The sequence below is a fragment of the Cavia porcellus genome, unplaced genomic scaffold, assembly GCF_034190915.1.
Source record: "Cavia porcellus strain 051 isolate PalLab524CR breed Dunkin Hartley unplaced genomic scaffold, mCavPor4.1 scaffold_26, whole genome shotgun sequence".
NCBI classification, from domain to species: Eukaryota; Metazoa; Chordata; class Mammalia; order Rodentia; family Caviidae; genus Cavia; species Cavia porcellus.
In genome coordinates, this window is record NW_026947509.1 from 11,231,500 (window position 1) to 11,251,761 (window position 20,262).

Genomic DNA, 20,262 nt, shown 5'->3' on the forward strand with positions numbered 1-20,262 from the left:
CCGGGTGCGCGCCGCGGGGAGCCCAGGGCCAGGTGTCCGAGGACCTCCGCCCCGGCGCACGGAAGGGGATCAAGACCGTCCCTCAGCCCTGCGTGCTGGCACGGCCTGGCCACACATCTAGGAGGGCCGCCTCGGAGCCCCGAGGGTACTGGCAGAGGGGGCGCTGATGGAAAAGTTTGGGGTGGCACGGGTTAAAGTGCGCGATCCCGGGTTCGTCACCCTGCGAGAGCGCAGTTGGCCCCGCGCCCCCCTAGTGGACGCGAGCTGCAGCACGGAAGAGGAAATGCGCCGCGGCCGCTCTCTCGGCCTCTGCGGAGGAGCGAGGGCGGCCGGGCGGGCAGGGACGTGGACGCTTCTTCGGACTCTGTGCCAGGCGGCGGTCACAACCCGCCGGGAGCTGGACCCGGCGAGGTTTCGATGAGCTTGGTCCCCCACCCTGCCCTTGGAAAAGGCAATGGAGTGAGGTCTAGAGGCGCTAAAACAGTGCCTAGCCGTGTTGATGAATCCTGCACACGCGCCTGCCTGTGTGATTCAGAGGAGACAGAACAGAAGCCGCCTTCTGCCAGGTAGCTGGCTAGGCTGGAGCTGCTGCGCACGCGGAGCAGGGGGACGGCGTGGAGAGAACTTGGCCAGGAGCTCGGTGACGGCCAGCTGCGACCCATAACGTTCAGGGCTGGATCTGGCAAATGAAAGACGCCTGTGATTTGGAGAACAGTATAGGATCGATGAGATTTTTGGCTCTGCGGTACAATTCCTTTATTAATGACAAAATACATCAGTTTCTGACCCTCCCCCAGGGAAAGGTCACTGTGGATAGGATTTCGCTGCCGGCATTCTAAGAAGTCCAGGCTGACTGCGCCCCAGCTGGGATGGAAAGAACCACCAGATACCCCTGGTTGTTGCTGTTTGTTGTTGAATGCTGTGGGTCAGACATTGTGCTAAGTCAGTAGACACCTAGTTTTGTTTAATCTGGCCCAGTGACACACATTACGTCCCCTGATTCTAATATTAGGAGACCAAGATTCAGAAAGAAGGGTTTCTAAGTCGAGGCCGCGTGCTTCTCTCCTCTCAATGTCTTTTTGGCAAAACAGCACAGCTCACACAGATAAATGTCACTGTCGGCTATGCAAAATATTCCGTGGCAATACAGGCAACAAGTGACACATTCAGACCTGGGATCGTTCAGGCAGGTGCTACACTGAAGTGACATTTGTTCTGGCTGAACCCGAAAGTTGGGCAGGAGTTCACCATCTGACAGAGGAAAGACCGTCCCCAGCAGAGAAAGACATAGGGCAGTCAGGGACCTGGGGGAGCTGAGCGCCCTGCTTGGGCTGGTACCCCAAGCCCCAAAGTTTCAGGGGAGGAAGGATTCCAGGATAAGGGACTGCTGCAGAAACGTGTCTTCTCCTGATATGAGTTGCAGCCTCAGGCCCACAAGCGTAAAGCCACTGTAGAGTCCATATTGAGACTGTCGCAAAACAGAAGGAAAGAGGAAAAAGAAATCAAGACCAGTGACATCAGAGAGAAAGATGGAGATGTTTGGGGCAATTCCAGCAGGGCACGTAGGACAGTTTTTGTATGTGGAAGATGACTTGCAGGCATCGGATTGGCACTATAGCGCTAACCTGGCCGGCTTTGTGTGTTCAAGACAGGAGCCATAAATACCCCAGAATTTTTGGAACAGAAGAGGCATTTTTTCACCAATGAGGCAAGTGGGATGCCACACCTGACAGAGGCTGCGCTAGATCGAGAATCTGCGATGGTTTCCTTTGACCTATAAATATTTATTACGCGATTACTCAGTGGTTTTGGGACCTCGGGAGGGGATGGAAATAGGACGGTGACGACAGCTGACTCATTCCTGCCTCTATGGAACAGTCAGCTGGGATCTCCTCGATGCTCAGATCACACCCAGGCACAGCACTGAGGGATAAGCCCTGCTGGGAGTTTCCAGAGAGAGATGTGCTTCAGACCTCAACGATCAAGATCCATCCGGCTAGGGAAGAGGGAGGAAAGGCATCAAAGTGGGGGGAGCAGACTGGCAGGAGGAAGTGTGACCAGGTTAAAAGCCGGCGAGGCAGTGACGGGCAGAGAGTGGAACGAGCCAGGGCTGGCAGGGTGCAGGAAAAAGCCTTGGTCCAGTGTCCCTAGACTCTGGGCGGAAGCCAGACTCTCAATGTGGCAATGCCAGGGCCTCAGGGAGGTGATTAGGCCCTGGGGCTCCAGCCACAAAGGGATTTATAGGGACTGAGTGCTGTAAGTCTAGACTGAATCTCCCCGGATGAGCTCTGTACCCCAGGAGAGAGTTGCCCTCATCTCCCTGGCCAAGTGAACTCTTCACATGCATCACTACCTGCCTGCCTGCTTCTCCACTGTGTTTGGGCCAGCACACCAGAAGCCGTGTAGTCCTGGTGCCAGGCTTTTGGACCCATGGGATTGCCAGCTAAGTAAACCTCTGTGTAAGTTACCAAGCCTCAGGGGTTTTGTTACAATAATGGAGAGGAGACTGAAAAACCAAGCTGCAGGGTGGACTGAGCCAAATTCCAGCCACCATGTTAAGTGAGTCACAGACCACATTGCCGTAGTCAGTGCTGCCCACTGTGAAGGGAAATCTGTCTCTCGAATGGGAAGGAAAGTTTCTCCTGCCTTGGAAGTTTCTGGATGTCTTACTGCCTATGTGAGTCTTGGATACTTCTGGGCTCTATAATTTTGCTTTTTAAACATTGTATTGATTCCCGATACCCAAAAAAACTAAATAGACAAACATTGTAATCTCAGGGAGCTCTAGCAGAGATGAAAAGACCAACACAGAAGTAAACAGTCTGATGTAATCCCAGCACTCAGGAAGCTGAGGCAGGAGGATTGCCGCGAATTCAAGGCCAGCCTGAGCTACCTAGTGAGTTCAGTGCCACCCTGCACTGAACAGCAAGTTCCATCTCAAAACAAAGCAAACCAAACAAAATGAATAAGCAAACAACATATGACTTATAATATGGTAGACGATTTATACTTCAAAGGATTTATTGTCCAAAGTAATGAACTTGTCTATGTTTTTTAAAGGTTATGAGTAGCTTTATTTATTTATTTCTTACTGAAATACTGGGACTGATTCCAGCAACCGAGGAGCAAGCCACAGAGCCATCTTCCCAGGAAGTAGAGTGTGGCACCCTCATCTTGCAGGGGTGGCACTGGCGGCAGTCCTAGGACTCCGGAAAAGCAGCAGCCTCAACTCGGAAAAATCCCGGGGGTGAACTTAAGCGACTTGAGCTGGGGACACAGCCGCTGAAGCAGTCAGTGGCTGAAGATTTAGGAGCTGCAGTGATGGGGAAAGCTGTGTTTAAAATAAACAGCGTGGGGCTAGCAGCCCAGCCGCCGGGCCAGACTGATGACAGCACTCTCCATGCAGCTCATTCTTGTCACTCTGCCACCCTGAGCTCTCACATTCCATGACGGGAGCCCTAGTGCTGCCAGGGGCCTCGGCTCCCCACCGCCCCTTCGCAGAGAGCTGGCCTGGAGAGGAGCTTGAGGCCCAGGAGATGCGATGCAGGGCGCGGGCCCCTCGGCTCCTTCTCTCCAGCAGGGAAGTTGATCAAATGCAGGAGCAAAACATCCTTCCAAGTGGGGATTAGCATGTGGAGGAAACAGCACGGCGCCAGGGAAATAAAGCCTTATCGAGGAAGGGATCCCGGTAAACAGGGACGGGGGTGCCTGTACCTCTGCTGTGCCTCTGTGTGTGTTCCACTGACTGAGTGCATATTACTATTACAGGGTTCCTCTGGGATCCACCCTAGTCCTCCAGAGTTGAAAGCAACACTCAAAGACTTCAAGGCCCTGTCCCTGGAGTCTGTGAAGGTTGCAAAATACACTACATGGGTTTTGTAGAACTTTTAAACGAGGGATTGGTACTAGAAGGAGCAACCTGTGTTACCCAAGTGGTCCTCAGTACAAGCATGAGGCTTCTGAGAGTAGAAGCAAATGCGATGTGGACGGAAGAGGAGATGTACATATGACCAAGAGACGGAGACTGGGCTGATGAGGCCATGGACCAAGGAGTGCCAGGCACCACCAGAGCCTGGCAGGGAGCAGAAGCCCCCGCATTGAAGCCACTATTGTCCTGAGCCCTCCTGTTTGTGGTGATCTTATCACAGCAGCCATAGGAAACTCATGCACCCTGTAAAACAATAAAATGTGAATAGCGCCCTCTTCTGCCAACAAAGTACAGTTGAAATCTGACATTTGAGCCCCTTGTAAAATGAAGAATAAAGATCGGACAAGGAAAAGGGGGCCCCCCGCAAAAACACTTTACAGTGGAAATTCCCTGGGATCGGAGAGAATCTGGCAAGGCTGGAATGATTTTTTTCCTTCTAGTTGATAGCCATTAATTACTTACAGAGCTCAGAGCAAGTCCCAGGCTCACCTTTAATATACATTCCCACTTAATCCTCCTGCTGACATTTTATGGGTGAGGCCCTGACGTTAAATTTCTTGTTCAAGCAAATGCAAGAGCTCTGGCCTTGAGCCCGTGCCTTGGACAGCTCCACCACAGAAAGCTGCCTTTCTCTCCAGCCAGAAGCACAGCCTCAAGCCAGGGGTGTGTGTCAGGGGAGAAGGCCTCCAAGCAGGGGCGAGCCGGCGTGAGTAGGCGTGGGGTGGTGCTGTGGAGACCAGGAGGCTTTGGGCAGACATGATCAGATTTTCGCTCCCGACAGGTCGTTGGCACGGCTGAATGGAGAATGACTTAGACGGGACTGAGACGAGAGTACCAAGAAGTGGGACTCGGCATATGGGCAGACGTGGAGGAGAAATGTGACTGGCGTGAACCAAGGCTGTAACAGTGGCAACGGGGAGGAGGCGTGAGAATTGACCTTGTCATCAATGGGACCTGGGACAGGCAAAGAGAAAGGAGCAGGGATTGTGCACCATGCCTAAGGAGTGCTGGTGCCACCTCCATCCAGTCCCCCAAGTTCATCTCTGCAGCTTCAGCTCTCTGTTTAAGCCACGAACCCGATCTTGCTGTTTCTGCCCTTGTGTTTCCTGTTTCCTGTCCTTTCATCTCCACTTTTGCCCCTGAGCCTCCAGCTTTGTGTCCCTGTTAGTGCAGAGCCCGCTGCACGGCACGGTGGGGTCACACCCAATGTTAGCTCAGGCTCACGCCTGGACTCTGCACTTGCTTCTGCCTCTGACCCTGGTGGCGCTGACTTGGGGAAGAAATCACACCACAGACAGGAGGGGAAAGGTGCTTGGTGTTCAGAAACCTGGGCTTTGAATTACAGAAGCTTCCGGGCCTGTAGGCTCTGACTGTAATAAAGTTGCGATGCTGCGGGACAAGGGCTGCCCAGGAAGCGTGGCCCAGGCTCAGGGGTCAGGGAGGGCAGGGAACAAAGCCAGAGGGAAGCAGCTGTGCTGTTGTGAGGAAAGGGCATGCACCACCACCTCAGGACAGAGATCATCTGCGTCCTGGTAACACACAGACCCCAGAGTCCCCTGTGCCATAGGGAGGGGTGTGTGGGAGAAATGACGGAAACCTTCCTGAGGCGTCCCACAGAAAGTACGTGACTTTCCCTGCTCAGCAGCAACTGCAGAGAGCAAGGGGGCCACCTACTGTGACCTGAACATTTGTCTTACCCTGAAGTTTGTGTGTTAAAATCCTGACTTCTAAACTAGTGGCCTAGGTATGGGTTAGATGGTGAGGTTGGAGCCCTTATGAAAGAGGTTAGTGCCCTTGTAAAAGAGGCCGAGCAAAGAGTGTTTCCCTGCCTGCTCCGTGATCACACGCTAGGAAGGTGCATGTAAAGAATGAGCCCCAGCAGGCCCAGGGTTTACTTGGTCCTAGATCTGGGAGCAATAACTGTGGTCCTTTGTGCTACGACCACGGCAGAAGAAGACCTCATCCAAGCGGTCACTGGAGGAAGAACAAGCACCACTGTCCAGGGGTCAGTGCGCACAGATGACCAAGGACCACGTGCTCCTGCCCCTGCCAGACACTGAGCCTTAGCATTGTGGGGCCCCCAAATGCAAAGGGGCTAAGTTAACTGAGGTGACATTTGCACCATGCAGGGACCTTGAGGGCTCCTAGCACAAATGGTCCCGATTTCTGAAATACATGAGTCTAGAGTGAGCTCCATCTCTCCGGCCTCTCTCTCTTCCATGTGGCCAGTTTCTGCTGTCAACATGCTGCTTTCAGATAACTGCTGCACAGTGACCCTGGCTACTGAGGCCACCGTCACTGTTGACCCATCACGGCTGAGCTCTTCTTTCTGGCTCTAGAAATCTTATTCATCTGAATCCCAGCTGTTCTGAGAAGCTGTCTCCGGCATTTCTCCCCATCAACCTCTCCTTCATCAGCTAGGCCTTGTCTGTGCCGTGTGGGTGCATAATCAAGTTTATATACAATATACACTGCGTGTGTACAGAAAGCTGTATACTATGATTATAACACCACAGTGTTACATTACTATGATAGCAACAATATGTGATGATATGAACAACATAATATATTAGTAACACCATTATAGTATGATACTAATATTGCATATTAATAACATAAAACTATGTTGATTCAAAGTTCTTGAAAGGAAAATGGCATATTTCTATGTAGCTCGTAGTCTCTTCAGTGGATGGCATGATACTTCTGATGGGCTGAATTCTGAAATATTTCCTGAGTGACTGAAATACGAGTGGGCGAATCACATTTTAAGTCTGTCACACTGGTGGTGTTTTTGACATAGCCCCTGGACTTCGTTACAGCCTATCAGAGAAGGAACAAATAGCTGTAGGTAGCAAATCGATGAAGAGTTTAGAGAAATCAATTTTTTTATTGATTGGCTCTTTGTTCTGATGGAGGATAAGTGATGGTAAAAGCGATGTAAGTTTTCGAGGTTGATTCAGAGAGGGAATGTTATACTTTTTGATCTTGGAGTTCCAGGTGGCCCAGGGCGCCTCTGTGGTGCTTGTTGTCCCCCCCGGCAAGCAAAGGTGTGGACTGGAACAGAAGTGGAGCTTTGTTCCCATGTGGAGCTGAGCTCACAGGCTGGTGGCTCCAGCCTTGGGCTCCCTGTGGGGCTTTGCCTGGGCCCAGTTCGTTGGGCAGACACTGTCTGTACCAGGAGGAAGAGGGAGCAGCCAGTGAAAGGGGACATAAATGCATAATCAAGGACAAATGGATCCGTTCTTCAAATGTGAGCCATATTTCCTTGGATTTGGGGTGAAAAAGAAAAGAGAAAAAAGCTTCTTTCAATCCCTTTACCTGCAGGACTTAGGTAACATGAGAGTTCTGATCAGATACTGAAAATCAGATGAAGAGCCATTGAAGACCCACAGGAAGGCCCCATTTGGTCCTCGCCTGGATTTCTTAACTGTATATTTTCTCTCTGGGAGGTCTTATCCCTCCTCCCCCATGACCAGATTCATGTGGATTCAGAAGTTTCTTATTTCTCTCCTGCTGAGAACAATGGACAGCTTATTCATAGGGAGGCAGTGTCACCTAGTGGCTGGAGGAGGGGCCTGGGGATGGAGTTTGACCTTGCTATGGGAACTCCTGACCTTGAGCAACTCGCAGGAAGCAGATTTCAGTGTGCTGTACCAGGCTGGGAAATTCACACCAAGGACAGCAGAGTTCCAGAAAGAGAAGAGGTGAGATGCAATATTTAAACTCTTAAAGGCTTATGCTGACCTTTTATAGGCTTGAGCTTCAGGCCAACTTTGAATACATCAGTATTATTTATTTTATATAATAAAAATAAAGCAGGCAAAATTAATAGCTGCAAGTTGAAAGATAAACATAAAACCTGAACTTGGCCAGACACCAGCACTCCATACAAAAGCCAAACCTGGTCAAATGTTAACATCACCGGGAGGAACCTCTGCAACATTTGAGTCAAAAATCTTTTTATTGTTTCCTAATAAAGGCTAAACATTTAGTGACATTAGGTGTTTGTGATTTAGCAGATCCTAAAAATTTCAAAGAAGACACATTTTCTTAAGCTGAAAAAAGAGGATTCCTTGTTTGCCTGATCACAAATGGATTGATGCCTTATGATCTTTGAATGCCTTAGTTCAAGGCCTGCATGATTATTTGAATGGTTTTCAGAAGCATAAAGATGTTAAATTCCACGTGGCTGTGTCTTATAGGCTACTTTTTATGAAGTTTCAGGCATTTATTTCACTGGTGTGTGTTTTTGAAACAAAGCACTTTGCGGCAGGTGAAATGTTCATCTTTCTTTCTTGCATTCATTGCTAATATTTGTTTACTGTCAACTACAACTTTGTCTTTCCTGTGCCATTTTGTAAGTTGAAATCAGAAAAACTGAAAAGTGAAAAAAAATAAAATGGGTGAAAAAGCTAAATAATAAACGTGGCTTTCAGGAGCAGGGGATAAACCAACGGAAAATGTGTGCCTGCCTTCACTCTGGATGCTTTTATTGATTAGTGGTGTAAAATATCCTTGTTGGTCTGTGGGTGACTGGAATTGGGAGTCCATTTTTTTTTTTTAATTGGTACCAGGGATCGAACTCATGACTGCCTGTTTGCAAGGCAGGCGCTTATGCCTGCTGAGCTAAATCCCCAGCCCCTGGAGTCCATTCTTGCCTCTAGGAAGCTAAAATTCAAAAGATGAAGGAAGGCATCTATTTGGAAAGCTATGCAGCCCTTTTGGAAGGCAAACTACATGAAGTCAGGATGCCTTAGAAAAGCTGTATCGTAAGGCAGTGTTGGCACAAGGTAATCTCTCCGAGCAGTCACTTGATGAACGGGTGATATAAGGCAGATGGTGGTGAGCCAGATCAGAGCAGAATAAAAAAGAGTAACATTGTAAAGGCAGGCACAGACACTTCCAGCATCGCTGAAATGCTATCTTTGACTTCCAGGTCATTCAATTGGCAGTCAAACTGTACAGAGAATCTCCTGGGCATTGCTATTAATTTTCTTTTTTAAAGTATTTTTTGGGGGAGGAGTCTCACTAAATTGATACATTATCCAAGTTGTGATCTTGTGGTCCTCCTGCCTCAGCTTCCCGGGGTGCTGGGATTATAGGTCTGCACCACCACGCCTTGCTGCTCTCTTGCTGTCAGCTGTTTTGTCATCTGTGTCTGCAAAATTCTGAGCACACAGCTAACACCCCGGGCCTCAGTGAGTTACAGGAGGGTTTGTGGGCTCCAGTGGGCAAAGTCTGATTAAGTGGGTAACGTGATTAAGTGTGTACTGCTAGCCTATCAACCCTTGATTTCATAGATACATTTGTCTTGGAGGGAGGCCTAAAGGAAAAAGCATTAAATCATAAAGGTGTCGTGCAAATACGACAAAAATAAATGACTGAAGTTTGAGGAGCATGAGAAGGTCATGGAGGTCATTTTAGTTTTAATGTTTAATTATTTAAACCAACTGCAAACAAAAATAAAATTGCCTTTGCTCCACCGAAATGATATCAGACCTATTTCACACTCTGAAGTCTTCTGAAAGTGTATCACTACTTTTTGGACACAACTAAAGATGCATCCTGTCTCCTTGCCGTGGGGTGTTTTCCTACTCTCCAGTGTTGGCTAAGTTTTCACTGATCTGCAGCAAGATGAAAGAAACGTGACCAATGTGTTGATTGTGCTAATAAAGCCAAACTGATTCCTCTTACAAAGCTTTGAAAGCAAGTTGAGGTTGGCTGGAGGGTACTTCAGTGGTCCAGCATTTGCCTAGTGTACCCGAGAGCCTGGCTTCATCCTCAGGGCTACAGAGAAAACAAAACAAAACAAAACAAAACAAAACACACACGTACACACACACACACCTCTGCTAAAGGAGGGGGGAACCAAGCTTAAGACATTTTCAAGGTTAAATGTCTTTTATTTTAAATGATGGAGCCCTATAGATAATACTCTTTATAACATTCCAGGCAAAATAAAAATTGTCAGCTCTCTGTGAATCCCTCGCTTATTTAAAAGCATTATACTCATCTTGAGATTTTAGAGGCAAGACAGTTATACACGGTATGGCAGAGACTATTTGAATTCATCCCTCAACACGGATTGCTGAGTCTTCCAGCTTCTGCTAAATCTACAGAATTCTAACACCTTGATTTCTTTTTGATCTCAGTTGTGCAGATTGGTTTGTACCTAGACCATTTAATATGCCAACCTACTGTATAGTAAGACACACATGGCCACATACAATCAAATTAAAACTATCATTCTTTCAAGGTGTTTAAAAAATATTTTTCTCCCCTAACCACAATTTTATTAGTTTTGGAAAAGAAATAGCACTATTAATGCTACCATATTAAGCAAATATAGACATTGTTTAATTGAATCATGTTTTTTATTTTGTCATAAATTATTTGTTTATACTACTCAGAGTATTAAGAAAATAAGCTATGGGAAAAATTTTACAAAGCCACTAATGTTATTGCTCTTTAAGTAATGTATTTGAATTTTATCAAGCTTGAAAAAGAGATACAAACCCAGCAATTACCAAACAAAATCTTTGTGGTAGATTCCTCCACAACTTTCCTTATGTATATATAAATATTTTACAATAAGATGGAATTAGATTGTACATCTGTATGTTGTATATTGTATATACAATATATTGTATATACAATATATTGTATATTGCTGTTTTGTAGCCTGTTATTTCAACTTAGAAATAGACTCTAAATCTTTTTCCAGGACATTAAGTATTTGGCTCATCATTTTAACGGCTTCATGTTGTAGTTTCTACAATAATACACTCGTCTACTTAACTGCTTCCTTGTCGTCTTCTGTCAGTGTCCCGATTTTTAAATTTTAGTGCTGAAATTTGAATTTGTGTCTTTATCCAGTTAAAGCTTTTTCAACAATTTGTTAGGCTAAGTCCTAAAAGTAGAATTTCTGGGTAAACTAAATTGGTAACACTTGATATCTTGTAAAGAAGTGATATGAAGTGTATGCATTTATTTATTTGCATATTTATCTGTTGAAATGTTTACAACCTATGTTGGAAGTAGAAAAAAATAATTTGACTCATTTCATATCATTTCCTGCATTTCATTTAAAAAAACCACTTATCACAGCTAACCTGAGACATCTTGGATGCAATCATCAAATTGTGGATAGAGGTACCCTACACAACACGTACGGAGTTCAAAGCCTCATTAACCAAGCTGAGGATGCAGAGCCAGAAGCCGGCACACTTTCTGTGCAGAGTCCTAGCTGTGTGACAAGGAGCAGGGCTGATCTTGGCCTCTCCTCCCAGCATCCTTTGGGAGGCTCAAGTTACTCTTTAGCTAGCTGAGTAACACTTGAGAACTGGAGTGGGAAGGGGGGAAATAGGCTCTAACACATAGGTTTCACCATGCTTTCGTTGCTGCTGCTATTAAAGAAATAGAATATTTAAAAATCACCTTGTATTTCAAATACTCAGCTTGGAAAAGCTTTCTAATAGTTTGTTATTATCTGGAGTTTTATACCAAAGGCCCTTGAGCGCTATGTAATTCCACTGAATGCTCCTTATATTTAATTGTTTAAATGGAAATAACTTTACTGATATTTTCTAAGAAATATTAAGTGTAAAAATAATAAACAAAAGTTAAAATGTATAATACAAAGTGAAAGTCACATGTAATCTACTAGACAAAGGTAAGTACAATTAGCTTTTTGGTATACATCCCTGATATCTGTCTCATATACTGTATATGCCTTTATACTTTGTGATCGAGCCAAATAGATAGTATATAAGATTTTACAGTGTTATGTAATCTGATTTTTTACTATGTATCATTGACACATTTTAATGTCAGTGTTAACCTGTATCATAATCTATAATGGCTGTAGTCTTATTATATTATAATTTATTTAATCACATCAGGTTATAAATGTTGGGATTATTTAGAGTTTTCAAATAAAGTCTAAAAACGTTGCAATACACGGTCTTTTAAATATTTGTTTAGATGTCTAACTAGTAAATAAGCCACTTACTTTTGGGAAACATTATAAATAGCACAATTTCCAGAGATTATCAGTGCATATTTGTATAATAAGCAAATACTTACTGAGCACTGATCAACTCTGCTAGAGTAAAGTTACAGTAAAGAAAGCTATATAAATTTGCTTCATTTGAGGCTTCCTCAGACTTTTATATACTTATTTATTTATTTTCATCCTTCTTTTCATGCTAATCTTTCACTCTCTCATCTGGAAGAGAATTTGGAAAACAATATTGTACTTTCTATCTTGTTAAAAACTGCTAACTGCAAGCTATACCTACCTATCACTTTTTTATGAACTCTGAAAAAAATCTCAGGCATTATTTAGAGAAAAGATAGGTTTTAGATATTTCAGAGAACACATCTTGGATAGAAATTGCCAGATTAACTTTCACAGTCAGGAGTGCCTAGTTGGAGTGTTTTGGGAGGAGCCCTGAAGTTTTTGTTTTAGTGATTTATGTCGTTAGGACAAAAGGCGGACATGAAGGGAAGGAGGGGAGTTTGAGATGTGCTTTTGGGTCATCAGTGGAGTTAAGATGAAGAGAGGTGAATTCTCTTACAGGGCCCAGGAGGCAAGATTCAAAGAGAGTAGAGATTATTAACAAAAAACAACAATTAAGGAGGGAGGTTAGGAAGACTCTATGGCATCGTGTAAAATAATTAAAAGAAACTGTGTGATAGGAAAAGAAGGATGTCCCTTCCTAGGACATAAAAGCCAGCGAGGGGGAAAAAATACAGTCAAATCATAGCGTTTGGACTGGGTTCTTTTTCCTCTCTTCTCTAATTATCGTTTTCATTTTTATTTTTTAAAAATATATTATGAAACGGAAGGGAAAAGGGGGACTAAAGGATCAGACAAAATTAGGAGAAGCGAGGCTTATGGAGGAGGAGGAAAATGGTGGTGGAGTCGAACAAAAGCGACGAATAGATTAAAGTGAGCGGGGAGAGAAGAGGGACCATGCAGCTTGGCCTGGAGGAGATCATTAATGGCCAAGCGCTGTGAAGTGGACAAAAGCCAGTCTGCAGTGGGGTCAGATGAGAGAGCCAGGGAAGAATAATTTTTTTAGGACCTAGGATCATAATAATTCACTTACAGGTCCTCCCCCCAGCCCCAGCCACTGTTACTTTAGTTCTGATTTTATCATGTTGGGATTTTGCCTATATCAGTTTTTTCCCCCAGGAGATGATAAATGAAAACCTTAAAAAAAAAAAAAAAAAAAGATATCCTATGAGTAAGTTTCTTTGCCCTTATTTTTGAACTGAGAAATAAAGAAACGGTAAATTCTCTTTCTGAGCTGTCCTGTGTGCTGGAAATGCTGCCATATAGAAATCTTAATAATATAGTCTGTACATGCCGTTTAAAAACAGAAGAACTTGGTCGACCAAGGTCATGTCAGATGCCTTTTTTTCCTGTTCAGTGGTTTGTGTATATTTTATCCATAAAAGACAAATTATTATGAAAGGGCATGAAATATAGGTTTAAGAAACTCAAAGAACAAAGTGCATTCTTTGCTCTTTGAATTTCTTAAAATTAAGTTCTTAAAACTCCTGCTGCTTACCTTCAAACAAGCCACCTTGAAACTACTCTGTGGAACCCGGTTAAAGGACAAACCAAAGAGTTTCACTTATTTAAAAAAAAAAAAAAAAAAAGCACACAGAAGCCAGAGCATTTCAGTCCCAGTATCCATAATTATTAGCTCAATTGAGCATCCACGGGGGGTCTTGTAGGAGCCCCTGAGGCCTCTCTGCATGGCATTCCTTGTCATTAAGGGCAAGGGGACCGCCCTTAATGTAGGAAGAGGAGTAATTATGGAGCCCTCTCTCCTTCAGCATCTCCCAAGATTTGCATGTTTTTGGCTCTGTTTGTTCTGCACCCCTGTATGGCTGGCTGCCTCTTTGACTTCAGTCCTACAGGTCCCCAGTTCTGTTCCAGTGATGACCAACACTGAACCAGAACTTACTAGGCAGTGCTGTTGTAAATGCTCTGGGTGTGTTACCATCACGGTCACTCACGCGTGCCAAGGTCTGTAGAGGGGTGAGGGCTGAGCCCCAGAATGGACACTGAGAAGACCATTAAATACAAGAGCTGCACCCCCAAGTGGCCAAAGGAGGGTGTCCAGAGCTCATCCAGAGAAGTGGGATGCTGGCTGGTGCTCTATCTGTCCCAGGTGGGCTCTGTGTGACCATCAAGGCTACTGAGCCTTGGCAAGGTCTGCAGGCTCATAGTGGGCAGCCGGAGTTTGAGCCCTGCAATCTGACCGTCAGTGCCCAGGGCTGACCCGCCAGCAGGTACCACCTGACCTTTCACTGTGCTGTGGGATCACTGCTCATTTCCTCCAGTGTTTGCAATAGGAGACTGTTGCCACAAACTATTTGGATTTTACTGGGTTTCCCAAAGTGCTGAGAATACGGGTGGGGTGAAAGTCACCAATGATCCATTCAACTGTGCTTCAGGTACCCAGGAGCCCAAGCCAAAGGGCACTCAAAAAAAAATTAGGATGTCAGTGTACTTTTTGTTTTGTTTTGTTTTGAAACAAGGTCTCACTATGTCATTCAGTCTGGCCTTGAATCCTCTGTGTAGCCAAGGCTGGCTTTCAGCTTGTGGTGACTCTCCTGCCTCGGCCTCCTGAGTGCTAGGATTACAGGCCTATGCCTAATGCCAGACTCATTGTGGGATATTTTAAACTTTTACTTTTGGAAGATTGGCTTTTTAAAACTCTTGTATTAGGATCAAGAGTTCAGTCCCTTGTCCTTGTCAAGATTACAGATAGAATGAAAGTGACAGTGTGGCTTAGTGTACCCTGAAGAATGTACCCTGCTGAAGTTGGGTGTGGTAATGCACGCTTGTGATCCCATCACTCAGGAGGCTGAGGCAGGAGGGTCACTGCAAGTTAGAGACCAGCCTGATACCAAAGTGGGCTGAAGGCCAGCCTGAACTGCAGGGTGAGATTTTGTCTCAAAAAGATAAAAAACAAACAAACCAAAACCAACCAACCAACCAACCAAACAAACAAAAAGCAAAAAACCCAAGAAAGAATGTATACTCTACTACTCTGTCTAACAGAATCTACTTGGTCTTTATAGCACTATAAAATGTGATTCCTTAAGTCTTTCTTGACAAAATGTACTTACAGAGTTCCCGTTTCTGCAGTAGGATTCTGCTTGCTTAGAGCCTGTCGTGACTCTGCATGCATACCCACCATCTTCTTACCTCCCCCTCTTCTAAATTTAGTTTTGGTGCAACTACTTTCTAAAACCTTTTAAAATTATTTTTTCTTTTTGTGGCCACTGAAGGAGCTCTCTTTATTTTTATGCATTAAAAGAGGGGTTTGTATAATATTTGTCTACCTCTTCCCCCTGATAAGAGAGGGGGCTCTTATGCATAGTAGTGGGTGCCCACAGGAGGAACCTCAAGATTCTTAGAGGAATGCAAGTGAGCAAGAGAGAAATAAGTGGTAACACAACCCGTGTGGAGAAAACCCAGCAGGTCCTTAGGGTCCCAGGGAAGATGGGGGAAGATGGCCCGGGGACAAGGGGGCTGACAGGGCAGGCCAGCTCTGGAGAGAAAGGCGTGGTAAGTGTAGGTCGTTTTTTCCTCTGTGTTCCTCCATATAGCTGTGGAGGTTGCAGCTCTGTGGGGTGACTGAACCCTAATCCACTGTGCACCATTATAATCTAGGGGGAGACAACAGGTAAGACTCCTCCAGTGCCTGCCGGAGATGCCCAGATCCTGGATGGCGAGCCCTCCCAGGCCCAAGTGCAAGGGACAATGGGAGACACCTTTCTTCAGTTCCCCTAACAACCTCCACTAGGCATTTTGCTTTTGGTCCCAGGAACCAGGGATGAAACTCATGACCCCTGCTTGCCAGGCAGGGGCTTATGCCGCTGAGCTAAATCCCCGGCCCCACTTTGCCTGCAATTTTAAAAAGAGTCTGTATCCAATCCTTGCTGTCAGCTACAGTATAGCTGGAGAGCTTCAGTTCTGGTAGCAAGAAACATTTACAAAATTGTCTTTGAAACTGACCTGAAGTTATAGGCAGGTAAAAACTTGGAGCACAGAAATGAGGCTTCTTCCTACCTCTGGGGAGCTGGCCCTGCAACAGTTACTTAAGTCACTCCCAGTACTCAGCTGCTCGCCAAGAATTAAATCGCTAGGACTGGCTCTAGCTCGCCTCATGTTACCAAGGTTTGCAAGAGGTGAGCACATTAGTGTGATATATTTAGTCTTCAGAAAAGTACCCGTAAGATTAGCTTGAGTACCCCAAAGATGATGTATGCTGGCATCCCTCGGGGTCATGGGTTCATTTCCCCGGTAAACAATCACACAGCCAAGCAGCCCACAGGGTCCAGCGGCTTCCCGTCCGGTTAAGGTTTGCGGACCCAGTGCCTGGGTTCTCTAGTGAAGGAGGCAGGAACCGCGCTGCCTCTGCTGCCCTCTAGGGGCACGTCGGGTCCAGGCGGCTCATCTCGCAGTGGCGCTCGGTGGAAATTTCAGGCCTGCCTAAGGAGCAGGAATACAGCTAAAACTTGCAAAGCATTTGCCACAGGCGCCAGGCCCACCTCGTCTAGTACTCTGCCTGTATTGATTGACTATCTACAGCTGGGTCCTGCGAGGCGGGGGAGTGCGACCAGCCCTTCCCTGTACACAGTGCAGCAGACGCTAGGGGTTGACATGTAGTTTTCCCAGGTCCTGAGTGGTGCTGCTGGGTTCCGGTCGGGGTAGCCTGGCTATGTGGACATGCTTGTAACCCCTTCCTTCATTTGGGCTGCTTCTTTATGGCTACTGAGGCACCCATTAAAACTCTAACTTTTAGCTAAAACTTTTGCTGGAAATCTTGAACCTTGATCTGGTAATAAAGAACCCATTGGCTGGGACACAAAAAAAGTGAGAGATACGGCTACTAAAATATGGTTTGTTGTCTATGATTAAGCTATCTATCAGTCTAACCATAAATAACATTTTTGGAAATTTGAATATGGAATATATATATTGGATAACGATGTTACATTTTCTGAATATGATCCTTTTATTGAATTAGATAGAAAGAACTACATCATTCTGTTTAAGTAATACTTGATGAACAATTTAGGCATAAAAATTGTACGATATGATCAAATAACTATCAAACATTCCAGGAGGAAACCGAATTTTTGAGAGAGAAAGAGAAATGAAATGAGGCAAAATGTTAAAAATCAAGAAACTGTGTAAGGAAAATATAGGATGTTTGTGTTACTATTTTCTGTTTTTCCCCCCTAGGCTTGAAATTTTTAGAGTGAAAAATAGAGGAAAAATATAGCTTATCTCAAGATGTGATGCAGACATGACTGTCTGCAATGGGCTGAACGGAGAAAAAGGACAGAAGTTGGGGTGTTGGAATCTGTGGGCAGTTTTGAAATCTGTACATGTGTGCTAGGTGTGGTGAGTGAAATATTAAAGTTTATTGGTATTTTTCCATTCATGCTAGGTGTGACATGTATCCACAAAGCCTGAGTTAGTCTGGGAAGTTTTCCATTTTCATCATCAAGGAATATGATATACCTTTTCTATGCATTCATTAAATATGACTTGATTGTCCTCTGTGTGTCCAGTGCAATGTTTGGAGACGTGAGAACGAAGCAAGACCCTTGGATTCATAGTTCTTACTTTCTGGTGAGAACAAGACAGCAAACATGGCGGCTTGGGATGGATGATGGTGATGATGGCCCAGGAGAAGCATAAACACAGAGCAACCAAGTGGGAAGCTGGCACGGGGAGACCGCACAGCAAAGGTTTGCAATTTTGGTTTTTTTTTGTCTTTTTCGTTTTTATCAGTACCAGGGATCAAACTCACGACTGCCTGCTTGCAAGGCAGGCAAAGGTTTGCAGTTTTAAACAGGACCCCAGGCTGGGTTTTCCTCAGCTCTGACCACATGGAACTTTTTGGGAAAGTGGAAAAAAGAGTGAAGAAGAGCCCAGAGAGAGTTTGCCCTGAGTGGGCTGTGGTCAGTGAGACAAAGGCATGAAATCAGGAAGACTAGAGGCTGAGGTCCGGGAGGCCACCACGACAGCTTCAGTTCAAATGCTGAAGCAAGCAGGATACTATTGGGTGATTGTGAACAAAGGATAAGATGGTTTGATGTCATATTTAAAAGAATAAACCTCGGAGGGGTCCAAATGTGGGAGCAGAGACTGCCATGGGGAGCTATTGCAATCATCCTAGCCACAGCTGGCAAAGGCGCAATGCTAGTAGAATTGGCAGTGTGGAGACGAGATTGGATTCTGGGTGCGTTTGGGTGGTAGGATTGACTAGAAGTCTTTACTGATGAGTTGGATATGATATTTTTGAAAGAAGGGAGTCTGGGATGATTCAGCACCTCTGTCCTGAGCAACTGGAAAGGTGCAGTTATCTTCCGCAGGGATCTGGGATTCTAGGTAGTGTGAATTCCAAGGGAGAAGGACAAGAGATAAATTTTGTGCAATCTATTGGACACCCCCAGGGAGCCATATAAAGTCTGTTGGATGCGAAAGTCTTGAGACTGGAGGGAGTTCTGAGCTGGAGATTTAAAACTGGCCCTAACTGGTATGATAGACGTGGTGTTTAAAGCTATGAACCCGGATGGGATAACAAGGCAGTCAATGTAGGCAGGAAAGATTATTAACGACCATGCATTTGCAATGACTGCTTTATGTGTCTGTTAAGTTTCTCTTTTGTTCATAAAATGATCCCACTGCCCAAAATAAAAGGAGAATTTGACAGTTACCTAAATTACTTTAGATAGCCAATCAGATAATTAAATTGGCATAATATATTGACTTTGCTTAATTATCTGATTTGACTTTTGACAAATGTCTGCATTATTCAGCTCTGAGACAGCTATGTTTTGAGTTGCTTTATCCTTGTGTTATTTAATCAATAATATATTAATCTTTGGGACAGTAAAGTTCAAAAAAGCTTTCAACTGATTCTCTACAGGGAGTAAGTCTCATCTGTGTTTACTTTCTGAATTAAAATCAAACGCGGCGCTGAAATGTGATCCTTCTTTCCTGTTTTGCTAATGCTTGTGACTTGGCAAGTGTCATTCCAGGGATAGCATAAATGGTTTTTAAAAGTTATGTCCAAACAGAGTTCTTGTTAACTAAAGACAGAAAGAGAAGGTCTCTAGGCAAAGACATTTAAATATATTTGTTGTTTTACATGGTAGAAGTGACCAGCAAAGCTAGCTAGTATTCACTCAATTGCAAATGAGCCCATGAGTGAGTGGATTTTATCAGCACCATTTGAAATTGAATGGCAGGATCCACTTCACACTCTTATTATAGTTAATCCAGTGTGCGCAAGCTCTCAGGACATTTTTCCCTCACGATGATTATAGAATAGTGATAAACAATTTGGATAATGTTTCATATAGAGAGATGAGGTTTATCAGTCCAGAGAGACCCAGCTTAACCCAGCTTTTAGAATAAATTGGTTAACTCATATATTGGAAAACACAGTGGCAGACTAGGCTTTGGGGTTTGTTGAGCAAGAGTGTGTTTGTTTTCCCCCTGCCTCTCTGCCGTCCAAATTGTTGTCTTCAACTCGAGCCTGGCTTTCTTTGCTGGCCTCAGGGGGCTGCCAAGGGCAGCTGGGCTGTTTGTTTTGGTGAGCGTGCCCAAGGAGAAGGAATGCTCTCCTTCAATTATCAGACAAGTAATCTGCACACAATGCCAAGCTCAGAGGCAGGAGAAAGTGCTGTGTGCTGACAGCCAGCAGGCCTCCGGCACCTGATCCCTGGGACCAAGTCAGAGGGCTTCCCTGGCTTGCTTAGATCTGTGGAGATGATGGTGAGATCAGGGCCCTCTGCTGTGCACAGCGGGGTACGTGGCACAGTGTGGGTGCCGGGATCATTGCAGTCACCCCACGGGGCAGGAATCACCCACATGACCAAACTTAGTCTCATCCCCGTTACATTTCTTGTTGACACTCATCTTCCAACTCTTCTTCTCCCGCAGGGCCTCTCTGCATTGGGTATGACAGAAAATCACCAGGGTCCACTTAAGAAAAAAATCTGAATTAAGACTCACAGGCCACTGGCAAGAGAAAAATGTTTACTTTCTCCTAAGTCATCAGCTAATACAAACAGTTTACACCTTGCTGCATCTACAGAGAATTTATTGCTTTTTTCTTTTATTGAACAGCAGATATTTGAACAACATCTACACAGAGACCATTTTTATATGGGTATTTTTCTATTTGGACAAATTTTTATGCTACAAGGTTGTTTTCAATGCTGTTCTATGAGTGATTCCAATAGAGATGTCACAGTTAGGTCACAGTTAAGTGGGGGATTTCACT

At 45.0% G+C, this 20,262-nt stretch overlaps 1 long non-coding RNA gene across 4 annotated transcripts in view; it reads left to right on the forward strand.

Annotated features, from left to right (window-relative positions):
* LOC106028683 (uncharacterized) overlaps positions 1 to 20,262 on the forward strand; it is a 41,162-nt gene that overhangs the window by 875 nt on the left and 20,025 nt on the right. For 3 of the 4 annotated variants that reach the window (XR_001202306.3, XR_010043296.1, XR_010043297.1), the window contains exons 1-2: positions 362 to 7,632; positions 17,537 to 17,716. This is a non-coding gene — a long non-coding RNA (uncharacterized LOC106028683). Of the gene's footprint in view, positions 1 to 361; positions 7,633 to 17,536; positions 17,717 to 20,262 lie in introns of those variants that run through there. The other variant, XR_010043295.1, reaches the window with a different exon arrangement.